Genomic DNA, 16,392 nt, shown 5'->3' on the forward strand with positions numbered 1-16,392 from the left:
TCTAGTTATATTTCAGAATGAAATCTACTACGTCACAGAAGTCCCACTTTGATTCTTCATCCTGGTATAAAAATGGCTATAAGTTACTGAAGATTGTACAATGAAAAAGAAGCTCTGGGAGACTCTACTAAGTTATGAAGGCTTTGACTAGTGTTGGTAGCAGCTTATATGTTTGAGCCAAAGACAAGCCGTGTATAGTTCCTATCTCATGTTTGAAGGCCAGTTTAGCTAATTAGGGAAGGCTTATCTTTAGTTCATTGAATACTAGGTGATTAGAGAGATAGTATATAACTTATGAAACAAACAATAAAAAAATTAGCTCTCAATACTGTACCACCCCCTTCCATTTCTGCAATAACTGTGTCAAAGTGACAACAAATGGGAAAAGTTGAGATGAAAATCAAGTTTTTAGACCATCTATAAATATTAACCTTACTACTGGCAATTTAAATATGAGATCTTTCTTCAATAATCAGGTGATATGGTGTCATACAGTGTCATGTAGTGCCCTGCTCACCGCCCATGGGGCTCCTGAGGCTGACCTACTGTGTTCCCACGAAGTGCGCTCTGTCTAGTCCCTATAGAGGAGTTGTACCCCAGAGGGGCTGCTGACAACCATGACTAGGAAAACTAGGAATGGGAAGCTGCCACTCCCCTAGGGCTCAAAGGAGTCCAGGGACTAAGATGGCAAGGTCTTCTACATCAACCACAATATCAAGAAGACCAGCTGGATTGGCCCCTGGAACAGGTTAACCAAACTCTTCTCATTTGTGGATTGTGTTGGAGATGAGCTGCATGGGGATAGGAAGTAGTATTTGACTATGAGATTGGTGACTACTACATTGACCACATCAATAAAACCACGGAGAAAGAAGATCCCAGAAAACAATAGAGGAGAGAACAAGAGAGAATGCTAAAAATCTACCTTATGGTGGCCCAACATACTCTCAGCGCACAGAAGGTACAGTACCACTTGAAAGAGAAAAGGCTTGCTCTGGCTCTGAGTGAATATGTGCAATTAAATGATGCTTACAAAAAGAAGTCAAGTTCCCACACAAGCTTATTCTCAGTATCTTCATCCAACATTAAATATGACCCTGATATTCTGAAGGCAGAGATCTCCACTACATGGTTAGGGGTTAAAAAATTGAAGTGAGAACTCTCACAGATGAAGAATTACTGTACAAAGAAAAAGGTCACACTAGGTATGAACTTGGTGAGGTCAAAGTGATTATAACTGAAATGATGTCCATCAGAAAGGTCATTAGCTCAGGAGTGAGAGAGAGAGAGAGAGAGAGAGAAACAGAAACACAAGGTCTAATACAGAGTCTTGCTTAGCTGCAGGAACAGCTTCATTTGGACCAAAGCATTGGGAGATTTGAATAAGACTTAAGGGCCAACTCTGTGAGCTCTCATTTAACTCTTTCCAGACAGACCCTTGATGCTGGATCACAAACAGGAATCTCTGGAGATTCTGGAGTGAGAAGTAGAGTCAATTTAGCAGAAAAGGTCAGGTTAAGTCTATGATATGAAGAAGCCAAAAGAAGCATGGCCCATTTAAAAATTGAGCTGTCCAAGTTAGACAGTGAGCCCTGGCCTGGGGACTTGGATGTCAAGAAGGGGAAACTGGTGCTAATTAATGAAAAAAAGAATCTTTTAAAGAGCTTCAGTTTGTGACACCTCAAAAACACAACTACCTGCAAGGCCAAGGAAGCTTCTAGAGGAAGAGCTGCTGTCTGTAAAAAACACGCCTAGTTGAGCCCTTGCCAAGAGGCTAAAGTTGGAAGGAAGAAAAAAAGCACTGCTATGAAGACTTGAAGAAACTGTAAAATTAATTCTTATTTGCATTCACAGATTAAAAGTCTCTCACCTTGTCCATGTCTTCAGAGAGCAGTCTGGGATCATTAGCACCCAGTCAGGGGTCTCCGAACACTTCTAGAAGAGGGTCACTCACTTCCCTCAGTTCCATGGAGCTCTATTATAACAACCCTCGGGGATCAAATTCCAGACTTGGATTATCAGTATAAACTGGACTTTCTCTTACAAGACAAAAAGTGGCTATATTCCTTCTGGACTCATGACCACCATTCATGAAAATGAAATGGTGAAGTCCTGCAGTCAGCTTGGCTGCAGTGACTCATCTGGATTCTCAGCAGCAGGCCATGCTTCAGAATTGACTGAGCCACCCAAATCTGTCATGTTCCTCTCCTCCAGATCCTTCCTGTCCTCCTTGTTCCCTCCTGGTTCTCCTCTAGTTCTGGAAGGTACTTTTTCTGTGTCTGTCCAGGATCCTCTTCTCCACCAACTCACCACAGACTTTGAATACTGAATTGATTAGCTATTTTGGAGACATTGGCCTTCCTGAAAATCAGATGCTGGTGGACTCAGATGTAAAAGTAGCATCACAGGCTCTTGCAGAGGGCAAAGATATTAACAGAGGTATTAGGCAGTCTTTATCACCATTAAGTGAAGGAACTGCAGGTATTGAAGAGCAGTTGCTAAGGAGAACAGTAGGCCACTTACTTAAGGAGAAAACAGTTTGCTTCTCTGCTGCTGTGTCATGAGTCCATGGCTGGAGACAGTGGTATCTATAAAGCATCAGTAAAACAACCTGGTGAAATTGAGGGTGTTCTCTATTGTGAAGGTGATGTTTTGATTTTAGAGACTGCTCAAGTGCAGATAGCACTCAGATATGATATTAAGAGTTCAAGTTTAATGGTGATTGTAGTACAACTCTGAAACCTTCATGTCTTCTCTACATCTCAGCTCAAGAGCATATTTTAGGATTACAGTCCTTCCCTCACTTCGGCTGACATCAGCTGTCTCTTTTGCACAAAAGTCCATCCTGTTGAAGAATTCGTTTTGTTTAATGAAATATTCAGAGTGGCCATTTCCCAGGAGGCAGTGCAGCAGAAGACCTGAAGGGTGAATGCCTATTCTGTCAACAAAGACTGATGGGAAGAATGCCTGGCCAGAACTCCTATCAGCCTAGCAGATTTCCCCATTGCAGATGATTTTTTCACTTTGTGGTATAATTTGCTACCTTGCAAGCAAATTAACATTAGAGCACTGAATGCAGGAGTAAATATAACTCTGTAAATGTACAGTGCTATTGGGGAATGGCTCTTGTTTTTTATAAATTTGATTCAATTCTCTATGTGTTTGAGAATGAAGCCTTTATCAGAGAAACTTCCTTCATTTTTTTTCCCAGAGTTACTATTGCTAACTGTACTTCCCTCCATCCTATTCCCTACCCTGTTTATTCTCTCCCTCCTTTCACCCTGTCCCTCCTCAAAAATGTTTTGCTTCTAACTATTGCCTCCTCCAATCTGCCCTCCCTTCTAATACCCCTCCCCCTTTCTTTTATCCCTTCCCTTTCTACTTTCCTATAGGGTAAGATAAATTTCTACACCCGACTGATATGTATGCTATTCCCTCTTTGAGCCAGTTCTGATGAGATTAAGGTTCACTCATTCCCTGTTACCCTCCCCTTCTTCCCCTCCACTGTAAAAGCTTTTTCTTTCTTCTTTTATGTGAAATAATTTACCCCTTTCTACCTTCCAGTTAATTCCTTTTATCCCTTAATTTTTTTTTTTAGATATCACCCTTTCATATTCAGCTCACACCTGTGCCCTCTGTCTATATTATGAAACCTGCTTGGCCCCTTATCACCCAAAGAAGGCCAAAAAGCCTGGAATGGCCAATTGAAGAGGACAATTTTAGCCCTGCTGGATTGACATAGCAACTATCCTCTGAGTTGCTCCCTGAGTGAATCTGAAATTCTCCGGCTGTGTCAGTATCCACAAGACCAGATTAAGCTTGCATAGACATTTTGACTCAGGGGCACTTTGTTGCTTTATGGAAACTGTAATCTTGGCTAACAAAAGGCCAGACATCCTGAATCAGGGGTACTTCCTTGCTTTATAATGCCCCTCACCTAACCTTTCGTGAGCTCTGTTCTGAATGTAGCAGAATGTATGTTGAATGTATGCATGCTGCCAGCTTGAGAGAGATAAAAGCATACATATGATCTAATTCTGTTTGTCTTTCTTAGACCAAACGCTGGAGGTTGACAATATATACTCATTCTAACTGCCCTAATAATGAGCACATTCCTTTGAGTTACAAGTATCATTTTCCCATGTAGGAATGCAAACAATTTAACCTTATTAAGCCCCTTATGATTTCCCTTTCCTGTTTACCTATTTATGCTTCTCCTGAGTCTTGTGTTTGAAAGTCAAATTTTCTATTCAGCTCTGGTCTTTTCATCAAGAATGCTTGAAAGTCTTCTATTTCATTGAATGCCCACTTTTTCCCCAGAAGGATTATGGTCAGTTTTGCTGGGTAGGTGATTCTTGGTTGTAAACGTAGCTCCTTTGCCCTCCAGAATATCATACTCCAAGCCCTACAGTCCCTTAATATAGAAGCTGATAAATCTTGTGTTATCCTGACTGTGGCTCCATGATACTTGAATTGTTTCCTTTTGGGTGCTTGCAATATTTTCTCCTTGACTTGGGAGCTCTAGAATTTAGCTATAATATTCCTGGGAATTTTCATTTGGGGATCTCTTTCAGGAGGTGATTGGTAGATGCTTTTAATTTCTATTTTACCCTCTGGTTCTAGAATCTCAGGGCAGTTTTCCTTGATAATTTCTTGAAAGATGATGGCTAGGCTCTTTTTTGATCATGGCTTTCAGGTAGTTCAATAATTTTTAAATGATCTCTCTTGGATCTCCTTGAAAAACAGGTCAATTGTTCTTTCCAATGAGATAATTCAGATTTTCTTCTATTTTTTTCATTCTTTTGATTTTGTTTTGTTGCATCTTGATTTTCCATAAAGTAATGACTTTATGAAAAAAGCTTCCATTTGCTCCATTCTAATTTTTAAAAGTTTTCGTCACTGAACTTTTGTACTTCCTCTTCCATTTGGCCAATTCTGCTTTTTAAAGCATTCTTCTCTTCATTGACTTTTTGGACTTCTTTTACCATTTGGCCTAGTCTGTTTTTCAAGTTGTTATTTTCTTCAGTATTTTCTCTGTGTGTGTGTGTGTGTGTGTGTACATGTGTATCTTCTTCTCCAAGCTGTCAACTTGTTTTTCTTAATTTTCTTGCATCACTCTCATTTCTCTTCCCAATTTTTTCCTCTACCTCTCTTACTTGAGTTTCAAAATCCTTTTTGAGCTCTTCCATGACTTAAGCCCAATTCATATTTTTCTGGGAGCCTTTGGGTACGGAAGCTTTGACTTTGTATTTTCTTCTGAGTGTGTGTTTTGATCATCTTTGTCACCATAGTAACTTTGCATGGTCAAAATCTTTTTTTTCTGTTGCTTGCTCATTTTCCCAGCCTATTATTGACTTTTAACTCTTTGTTAAAGTTAGGCTTTGCTTCCAGGGTAGAGGGTGCACTGTCCCAAGCTTCAGGGGCTTTGAGCAGATGTTTTCAGAGATACTTCTAGGAACCTTTCATTACCTCCAAGGTGGTATTATCTAAGGAGAGATGTTTACTACTTTTCTGCTCTGGAGCTGTGACAAGGGTCCCTGCTCCACTGTGGCCACAAGCTCTGCTGTACTAGTGCTCTTCCTCACCCTGGGACTGCCACCCAGGACTGTGACCTGGATCCAAGTATGGGCAAAGCACAGAGTCCTGCCTCAGTGCTAGCAAAAGACCCCTGTAATCTCCTTCTGACCAGTTCGATGCCCTTACTGTTTGTGGGCTGAGAGCTCAGGAAGCAGCCACTGCTGGAGCTGATTCAGTGGCTCCCAAGGCCTGCTCTTGCTTTGCTAGGGCTGGGGCTATGCTGATAGGCCTGTGCTGGACTGTGCTCTTCTCTCACCCTGGTACAGCAGACCTTTCCTGCTGACCTCCTAAGTTGCTTTGGGTTCAAAAATTATTTCACTCCATCTTTCGGTGCGTTCTGCTGCTCTAGAATTTGTTTAGTATCATTATTTAAAGGTATTTAGAGTGGTTTGGGGGAGAGCTCGGGTGAGTCCTTGCCTTTACTCTGCCATCTTGGCTCCACCTCTCTAGGCAACTGCTTCTTAACACTTGAGGATGAATTTACACAAGTGTTCACAGCCTAGCCACTTACTTCCAGGTATCATCACTATTATATACAGCAATAATCTTTTGCCATAAGCACCATAGTATTACTAACTAGAAGAATATGATGTGATCTCAATTCTAATGCCATCAAAATTAATGAGGCAGAGAAAATTTACCAACTAAAATCTGAGAGAAAACCAGTGACCAAGTACCAGGATATCTTTGTTGTTGGGATCTAAATTGTGACCCAAAAGAAAAGAAATATAGCAGAATCCAAAGATTCTACTAGAATCCAGTCTGTACTCCTCATTTTAAGAGACTTAAACCAATGCCTCATAGACAAGAATGTTTGGAAATCTGGAGGTTTTTTTTTTAATTTGGCAGAAATTCACCCCAAATAGTTGTGTTTTTGTTGTTTTTTGTTGTTGTTGTTGTTGCTTTTAAACTAGATCCAGATAAACAAGTGTCTAGAAATAAATCTGTTAGATATTCACCACATTAGAACCTTTAACTTTACTTAACCATATCCTTTTTAAAAGAAGCAAGCTCTTAGTATAGTCCTTCCAGGGCCAGGGTTGTAAATGACAGGGCTTTAAAAGAAAAATGCTACATGCAATTGTAAATCAAATTAATATCATTCTCTTTACCTTCCACTCTCTTGTTTCTGGTGAAACAATATTTCAATAGCCTGAATGTGAGAGGAACCTAAATCAGCTTTATCTGGCATGTAAAATCACATTCAAGAAAAGGAAAGTTTCTTATTCAGGGTAGTTTTGAACCACTGCTTTTATTCCTAAGCTAGAATCCTTACAAACAAGTAACTTATCTTAAAAATAAATTTTTTAGGGGCAGCTAGGTGGTGCAGTGTATGAAGCACCGGCCCTGAAGTTAGGAGAACCTGAGTTCAAATCTGGCCTTACACAAGACACTTGACACTAGCTATGTGACCCTAGGCAAGTCACTTAACCCTAATTGCCTAAAAATAATAATAATAATAATAATTTTTTTGGTGTCATCAAAAAGCAAAACAAGCAAATTCCATACTTATAACTTGTGCACAAAGAACACTTAGCCATGTTTTTAAAGCTGTTGATGTACTAGTGCTTTCAAAGCAAAGTGATGCAAATTGTTTTTTGTTTTTAAAAGACATAACTGGATTGCTTTGAATAAGTAAGGGAACTAAGATCTTCCAAGGTTGCTCGCTTCTTAATTCTGTCTTTTTAAGATATATGAACACCAACAAAAATAAATATCTTTCATCCTTATAAGGTCAAGTGTGAACTGCAGAACTTTTGAAGTTTATTTAATATGAGGTTATATAAAGGTCGACTGTTTTCAACTTCTTAGTCTGATACTGTAAAATATGTTTAGAATGATGTGCAGTTCTATTGCATGATTTTATTTTCTTCATTTATTTATTTACAATCATATTTATGTTCTGTTTCATATAGCTCAGTTCTGGCCATTTAAAATATCTGACATGAAAGAGGCCACACTGGATCATTTTTAGCTTTATGAATCTTCCCATATTAGCTATTAATTATATATGATTAAAAAAATTAGAGAGGTAGTAAAGAGTAAAACCTATCTCAGGCAATTTTCAATAAGTATTGCCAAGATCAAGTTTTTAAAAGATTTTTCAAAATTTTCTCATTTTCCAAAGAAAAACAAAAATTTTTAACATATCCCTTTCCCTTCACTTTAAAAATCAGTCACAGTGTTACATACATATTTATGCACAGCTTTTAACAATTTTGTTATTTTTGTACTAACCCAAATTATTCACAGTGAAAAAAGTTAGTCAATTGATCAAAAAATAGATAAATGTGAATTTTAATCTTTAAATATTTAAAATGCAGGATTTGCTCTTGAAGGGGCATAAGGAATATAATATTTAGATCTCATTTTAATTATCAGTATGTTATTACAGTTTTGCATATCAGAATCTAAGTATTACAGGTAGAAGAACAATATTATTATTAGCCAAATGAACAGAGTTTAGTTTGATTTTGTAAACTACAAATGAATTAATTTTAAAACTCTTTTCTTTCTTTTTTCTATTACTTTAACTATACTGTATTAAATATCAAATTCTCAGGACTGAATTAAATATTTAATCAGGTTAAATTCTGAATGTGTTTCTGTTCTAATTGTCTTGTTTGTAAAAATATACAAATATGTCACATAGATGTGTTTGTGACTGGGAAAAAATACAATTTTATAAAAATAAAGATAAAAAATCAGGTAATACATTTATCCATTTTTAAGGGTCATTTAAAACCATTGAAAATATGATTTACTATATTTAAATTCTATGCTTATCCCACCGATGGTGAATGTATTCCATGAAAAGTAAGAAGCATGCATTAGGGAAAATGGGAGACTCCTATAATAAGTACCTTAGAATGTGTGTATATGTAGAGGTGTGTGTGTGTGTGTGTGTTTATATATCTATGCTACCAAATGTTTATCATTTTTAATCACATAAGTCTTCCTCACTTCTTCCTCTTCTCCAGTCTAAGAGACTTTCTGTGGTAGGACCAACACCTGTTTTTTTTCTAGGTTGGGCAGCTTTCCCTTTTAGGATGTAGGAGAACATTCTTGGATCATCATTGATTACCTTGCTGCCTAAGGCATTAATGACCCAGCCTTTGGGAAGTAGAGAAAGATAGTTTTAAAAGACTTCTCACTGCTCTGGTTTGGGATGGATGAGGAGGGGTCATTTTTCTGACCAAGCTTTTCCATTGTGGTGAATGTGGAGGCAGAGGCAGTAGTGTTTTATCTTAATTGTGTATTTCTTAATCTTATCATAGTTAGTGCTTTTAAAAATTATGCATTTTTAATAGTCTGTCAAAATCTCATCAAATTCTAATGCTGAGCCAAAATCACTGGAGGAGTCCAAGCAAGGCCTGCAGTAGAATTTCCTATGTAGGGAAAACAAAACAAAACAAAACAAACAAAAACCATTAGCTTTTAATGCACAAATACTGTGTAATCTATTATAACTATTCCAGGATCCTTTTTTCCTGTTTTGTGATTATTTCAGCCAGTTGAACTTACTGTATAAATGACCACTGCATTAGTGATATTTCAGAAAACTTGATAGGGTCTATTTTCCCCTTTCTTAGTGGAAAATACTTCTATTTGCTGTTTGGTGATCCACTTGTAGCAGAGTTTTAGAATCAAATGTGATGAAAACCAAAATCATTATTGGAAGATAATTATTGGGGAAAAATTTCCCTTGAGATTTACACCATAAATTTATCTTGTATTCTCCTGTTGTCATTGCATAATCATTTGGAATTCATTTCCAGAAGCATTCATAAATCAAGTAATTAGTCAAGTTGCAAGAAGGAGTTTAATTAATTTCTTGGGCAAATTCCAAACTATAAAGGGAAAAAAACACAGAAGCTAGAAGGGGAACATTTATATATTTAATTAATAAACAGTAACATGCACACAATTGTTTCTGCCCAAAATGAGCACTCTAATTACTGATTATGGCTCAGAGGGAAATCACCGTCGAACACAATCACTGGGAAATCCCGAGGATGAAAAATGGGTATGGGAAAATATCAGAGTTGCTTCTCAAAGACAATTTCACGTAGGTAAAGAAATAATGAATTGAGGTATTTCCATATGCTACTGATAGCTTTCCAAATGTTTTCTGAAGAAAATCCAATTCAATTATACAAATCTTTTGGGACCCTAATCCTGCTTAGATAACTACACTTGATTTAAACAGTGTCTTTAAAATCTAAGTAAAGAGGCTGCAGGATGGATGGTTGGATGTTGTCTGCCATCCCCGTTGTTGATGGAGAATTTTTTTTACATTGTAAATAAGGATGAACTTAAATGTCCAAACCATTAAAATCAAAAAGTGAGGAAGCATTTATGTTGTTGCTCTCCTTATTCAGTTTCTAGCCACCAGGAACTTAGTCATTAATTTTTTTACTGATTTAATGATCACATAATCTATTTTCCCAAGCTAGGGCTATTATATTCAATTTAATTTGTCAAGCAAGTATTAAAAGGCTTATGCATACAAGACACTATGCTAGTTGTTTGGGAGAAAAAGAGAAAAATGAAACATTTCCTGTCCTCAAAGTCTTGTGTGGGAGTGGGAATGAGGACACAACCTTTCCACAGATACGTAAATATAATGTATATGAGTGACATTCTGAGGAATCAGAAATGACCTTATGAACATGGTCATACCTGTACTGAGCCTTGGAAGAAACTAGGGATTCTAAATTGGAGGTGAGGAGGGACAGTGTTTCAGTCATGGTGATTTCCTCTGCCATAGAGATAGAAGACTGTCACATATAGGGAACTGAAGTTTGCTGGGCGTAATGTGAAACAAGTTTGGAGGGCCAGATTGGGGTCAGATTTTGAAGAGTTTATGAGTGAAACTAAAGTATTTGTATTTTATCCTAAAGGCAATAAAAGGAACTTCATGAATAGAGGAAAGACTCTATACTCTAGGAAAATCATTGAGGCAACTGTGTGGGAGAACAGTTTGGAGAAGGGAGAATCTAGAGACAAGGATACTAATTAGAAGATTTTTAATCATATTCCAGCAAGGTGTAAGCTTGAGTGGTAGCACTGTGAATGGAAAGAGGGAGGTCCTAATGCAAGAGATGTGAAATCAGCCCTAAAGAGTCTTGATTTCTGATTGCACACAAATGCTTCTTTCACATCAACACAATGGTCAACATATGGGAAAAAGCCCTCTTCCCCCCACCCCAATTTTTAAGCATGGTTCATAAGTAAGCTTGTATATTATGCAAAACCTTAAATATATAAGTACTTTCTTCAAGAAAAGGGAATCCTGGGTAGAGCATTGGGACATAGAGTTAGGAAGACCTGAGTTCAAATCCTGCCTCAGATACTTTCCAGCTGCCTGACCTTGGGTAAGGCATTTAACCTCTCTGTGCCTCAGTTTCCTCATCTGTAAAGCAAAGATAATGATAGCACCCATCTTAAAGAGATGTTATGGGAATCAAATGAAATAATACATGTAAAGTGTTTTGCAAAACAAAGTGATATGTAAATGTTAGGTACCATCATCATCATCATCATCACCACCACCATCATCATCATCCTCATTATCATTATGTCAATAGGTAGAGAATAAGGCAAGCATTGAATAACACTAACAAAAAGAAATTGTTTATATTTTAAGGGACAGGAAATAGCTAGTTATCCATATGAGTTGTATTTCTGAAGCAGTTGCATACTGATTCAGAGGCCACCAACTTGTTAGAGCAAAGACCAAAATCAATAGCAGATTAAAAGGATAAAAATGAGAGGATATAGGGTGCCATTGAGGCAACTCCAGTCTGATAGTTTAAACAAATTGCTAATGCTAAAAATGGGAAATGGATAATTCAAACTAGAAATTATAATTAAACTCATGAGAATCTGGGGGTGGAATAGAGGAAGAGAAAGAGGAGAAGACGAGGAAGAATGGGGAGAGGGAGGGAGAGAAAGAGAAAAAGAGAGAGATAGAGAGACAGAGACAGACAGAGACAGCACAGACAGACAGACAAAGAGACAAAGAGGGCTAATAACGGCTTTGAGAAACACCATCCATTAGAAGGCATGATAAGATTGAAGAGTGATAAATTAAGAGTGAGGAGCAATCAGAAAAAGGGAAGAAAACAAGAAGAGAGTAATTTCACAAAAACCAAGAGAGGAAAGAGTATCCAGAAGGACAGGGCAGTCAACACTGTCGAACAGAGCAAAAAAGATCAAAAAGGAGTAGAAAGAAAAAGGAAAAATTGGCAATTAAGAGATCATTATCAACTTTGGAGAGAGCAGTTTCCATTGTGCTGATGAGGTTACAAATTGTAAAGGGTAGATGAATAAGTGAGAGAAATCAAGGTAACACATGTAGACAGCTTTTTATTTAGGATTTTGGCTGATAAAGAGAGGAGAGATATATGACGATGATTAAAGGATGGTAGAGTCTAACAAACACACACACATATAGATACATGCTTATATTTATACAGTTAAGCCTCAACTTTCATAAGGTTAATATTTCTAGAAAACAGCACAAAAGTCCAAAATACGAATACTGATACATTGAAATAGGTGGTTAGAATCCCAAGACCACCCCAAATTATAATCTTTCACTAGAAGTTGCTGAAAATACACTTTCCTGCATACAATTCTTCATAACAAAACATCAGTTCTGATAACATGCACTTTTCCTAACACAGTAAACATGATATAACACATAAAATGCAGGGTGGAGGGGAGGCAACACCAGACTGGATGGGAGGGGCAGGGGGGAAGTGATGTCAGAAAAAACCCAAGGTAAAAAAGGGAAAGAGATAACACCTGCCATCTCTAATCTCCCTTTCGGCTTCATGGTTATGGTTGAAACGTTCCTCAGTGAAAAGCCCATGGCTAGGGTGAGCTCTCCACCATGTCTAAGCTCTGAACTCTAGCCTGGGGCAGCTTGGCCAGTGGACAAGACAAGGTGGGCTGGGCTGTGCAGGCTGAGAAGCTCAGGAGTCTGGCAGCAGAGGCATTGGGGGAAAACAGGATGCTCCGTTGGCTGCTTGAGTGCCGTCTCTGGAAATGCACGTTTCTCATTTTTTCTCTACTGAGTATAGCCACTAATATGCTGGTCATCAACATGAAAATAAAAATAAGGCTGCTAATAAAATCACTCAAATGCTTGAAGTGCTGAAAATCAAATGCTGAGGATTGACTACGTGTGTGTGTATGTGTATGTATATATGTATGTATGTACATGTGTGTATCTATACATCTATCTCTATCTATATATGTATGTATGTATATGTATATAGCCCATTGAGGTTATTGTAGGCAACATGATGTAGGCTCCATGTGCTTACCATTCATCTCTTCATTTTCCTTAGGCATTTTTATCAAGCTGCTCTATTACAATACCTCATTTTGGCATGGAGGTGAATCTGGCTTTTTGAGACTATGATAGCTTAGTGCAAAGCTCTGACAGGCTTTACTGTGGTGGGATGGCTTTGAGTAAGTCCCCAGTAACAGCTATTCTACTTTCTAGGGACTAGCTGCAAAGAGGCTCATGATCAGTAGGAAAGCAAGTTGGTGATAGATTCTTTGTCCAAAGCAACCCATAAAATAAAAATAATAAAAACTAGCCCTCAGTCTTGTGTTCTCTCCTTTTGCTTCTGTGGTGACAGTGGCAGAATGACAGAAAAGGAGGCACGAGCTACCAAGAATCATACAGTTTTTAGACAATTTACAAACTTTTACTTGGTTGCTGGTATTCTAAAGGTGAGATCCATGCTCAATGACTAACAAATGAGCAAACATACTCATTAAAGAACTGTCATATCAATCTTTTTTAAAAATCTCTTCTTTTTTTAAATAATATTTTATTTTCCCCCAATTATATGTTAAAACGATTGTAACTTTTTTAAAGTTTTGAGTTCCAAATTCTATACTTTCTTCTTCTTTCCCTTCCCTCCTCCCTGAAACAGCTGGATTGCTTATATTGGATTATATAGGTTATACATGTGCAATCATGTAAAGCATTTCCATATTAGTCATTTTATACGAGAAGATTTGAACAACAACAACAAAAAGAATGAAAGAGAGAAAGCAAATGAAAAACAGCATGCTTTATTCAGACAATCCTGTATTCAGACAATATCAGTTCTTTCTCTGGAGGTGGATAGTATGCTCCATCATGAGTCCCTTGGGATTATCTTGGATTATTGTATTGCTGAGAATAGGAAACTCATTCACAGTTCTTCATCATATAATATCGCTGTTACTGTGTACATTGTTCTCTGGTTCTGCTTACTTTACTTTGCATCAGTTCATGTAAGTCTTTCCAGATTTTTTTCTGAAATCATTCTGATTGTCATTTCTTTCTTTTTCTTTTTTTCTTTTCTTTTTTTTAATTGATTCTTGGTGAGGCAATTGGGGTTAAGTGACTTGCTCAAGGTCACACAGCTAGTAAGTGTCAAGTATCTGAGGCTGGATTTGCTGCTTATAATTTCTAATAGCACAATTCCATCACAACCATATACTATAGCTTTTTCAGCCATTCCCCAATTGATGGGCATCTCCTTGATCTCAACATCATTATAAACAAAAAACTTGAGAAAGAAGGAATTTGCATCTAAAGGGAAAGGAGAGGCAAATAAAGGAACTAATGAAGTTGATCTTATGCCCCCAAGTGCAACAAAAAAACATCTTATCATGACACCTGTGTGTATCTTATACTGTGTTCTTCTTAAGTATCTGCCAAAAAAAGTTGTATGACAATGCCTGGTACAGAGAATAAAAAAAAAGAAATTTTACAATGAACTTGATTCATTGTATGAATATAAAGACCCTCCAAAATAAATCAGCATACATATTGCTACTTGGTGGCTTTGATGCAAAGAAGGAAATAGAGGGCAAGAAATATATTGAAAAATACATATGAGAAAGAAGACATGAGAAAGGCCAAAAATGTAGACTAGACAAGTCTCATATCTATACATCATAAATACCTCCTTCAAAAAAAAAAGAATTAATAGGTATTGAATACAGTAAGCACCAAATAATACCATAAAAAGTGAAATTGATAACATTTTAACAGGCAGTAAATGACCTATTAATTATATTGGAGTCATTCCAGAATCAGCTACTTCTATTCAGGTCAACTTCTGATTTATTAGTGCAAAGATCAAAATTAATACTTAGCTAGAAGAAAGAATAAAGTGACATGACATGCAATTGAAAAAAAACTCCATCTTGACATATTTATTTATTTATTTTCTTCTTTTTTTTTTCCGGTGAGGTAATTGGGGTTAAGTGACTTGCCCAGGGTCACACAGCTAGTAGGTGTCATATGTCTGAGACTGGATTTGAACTCAGGTCCTCCCGACTGCAAGGCCAGAGCTCTATCCACTGCACCACCTAGCTACTCCAATCTTGACATATTTAAACAATTTGTTAATAATGAAAAATGCATAATGGATACAATAAAGGACATAGACACAGACTTTAATAATACCATGAACAAACATTACTGTTTTAGATCAATTACCCTAACAAGGAAACTAACACCTTAATCAGCAAACACAGAGATTGTAACCAAAGGAAACAAAAAACAAGAATAAGAACTAATTTGTAAAATATCATGGAGACAAATGATGGAATATTACAAGCAGTATAACCTTATTAAGGAGACAAAAGCAGTGGAAAGAGTCAAAAACCCTTTTTAAAAAAGGTTCATGAGAAACACAATTAAATAAGCCTTTCCAAAGGGCATCTAAGGATGAAAATGGAAAGAAGGCAGCAAATGAAAAAAAACTGCAAAAAATGGACAGATATTTAAATAACAAACTTATCACTACCAAAGACCATAAAGCAACCCCGCTCACAATTAGTGTGGTATTGGGGAATTCATTCATTAAGCAAATGATGGGAAGAGACATGCCAAACATGTGGGAAAATATCTGAGATCTTAGTAACATTAAGAAAGGTGACCCAGAGATTATCGAAGACTGCCAATCTATATGTATATTTTGCAATCTATATACAAGTCTCATGAAAACCAAGTACAGATACATTGAGTGCATTCTCAAAATGAGTTACTAGTGGCCAAAAGGAAGACTTTCACAAGCACTAGTCCACAGTAGACTATAGTTTTCCCATCATATGACTGACTAAAAGTTGTTATGAATACAAGATACCATAATATTTATTGCTTATGAAAAAAATTCATATGATAGAGCAACATTATTTAAACAAAAAGTTTCCCATCTATATATCTCATTCAAGATTCCTTAAAATATATAATAAATGACAATTATTGAAGTGTTTTGCATGACTACACATGTATAACCTATATCGAATTGCTTGCCTTCTCAATGAGGGTGGGTGGGTGAGTGGGGAGGAAGGGAGAGAATTTGGAACTCAAAGTTTTAAAAATGAATGTTAAAAATTATTTTTACATGCAACTGGGAAATAAGATATGCAGGCAACGGGGTATAGAAATCTATCTTGCCCTATTGGAAAATAGAAGTGGAAGGAGATAAGAGAAGGGAAGTGATAGAAGAGAGGGAAGATTGGAGCAAGGGGAAATCAAAATACATGCCATCTTGGGGTGGGGGAGGGGAGAGATGGGGAGAAATTTGGAAATCAAAATCTTGTGGAAGTGAATGGTGAAAACTAAAAATTAATTAATTAATAAAAAATAATAAAAAAGTTAAAAAAAAAGGGTATTGGGTCCTAGGGTTGATTCCCATGAGTACAGCCTGGGGGAATCATGAATACAAAATGGTGGTTAATCTATTTGATAGACACAGTTCTGAAGTCCCAGTAGTTTCCACATGGAAA

At 37.0% G+C, this 16,392-nt stretch overlaps 1 pseudogene; it reads left to right on the forward strand.

Annotated features, from left to right (window-relative positions):
• Positions 1–617: 617 nt before the first annotated feature.
• Positions 618–3,099, forward strand: LOC114039178 (annotated as a pseudogene).
• Positions 3,100–16,392: the final 13,293 nt, after the last annotated feature.

This window comes from Vombatus ursinus, unplaced genomic scaffold (genome assembly GCF_900497805.2).
Source record: "Vombatus ursinus unplaced genomic scaffold, bare-nosed wombat genome assembly UNPS02011649.1, whole genome shotgun sequence".
Classification (NCBI taxonomy): Eukaryota; Metazoa; Chordata; class Mammalia; order Diprotodontia; family Vombatidae; genus Vombatus; species Vombatus ursinus.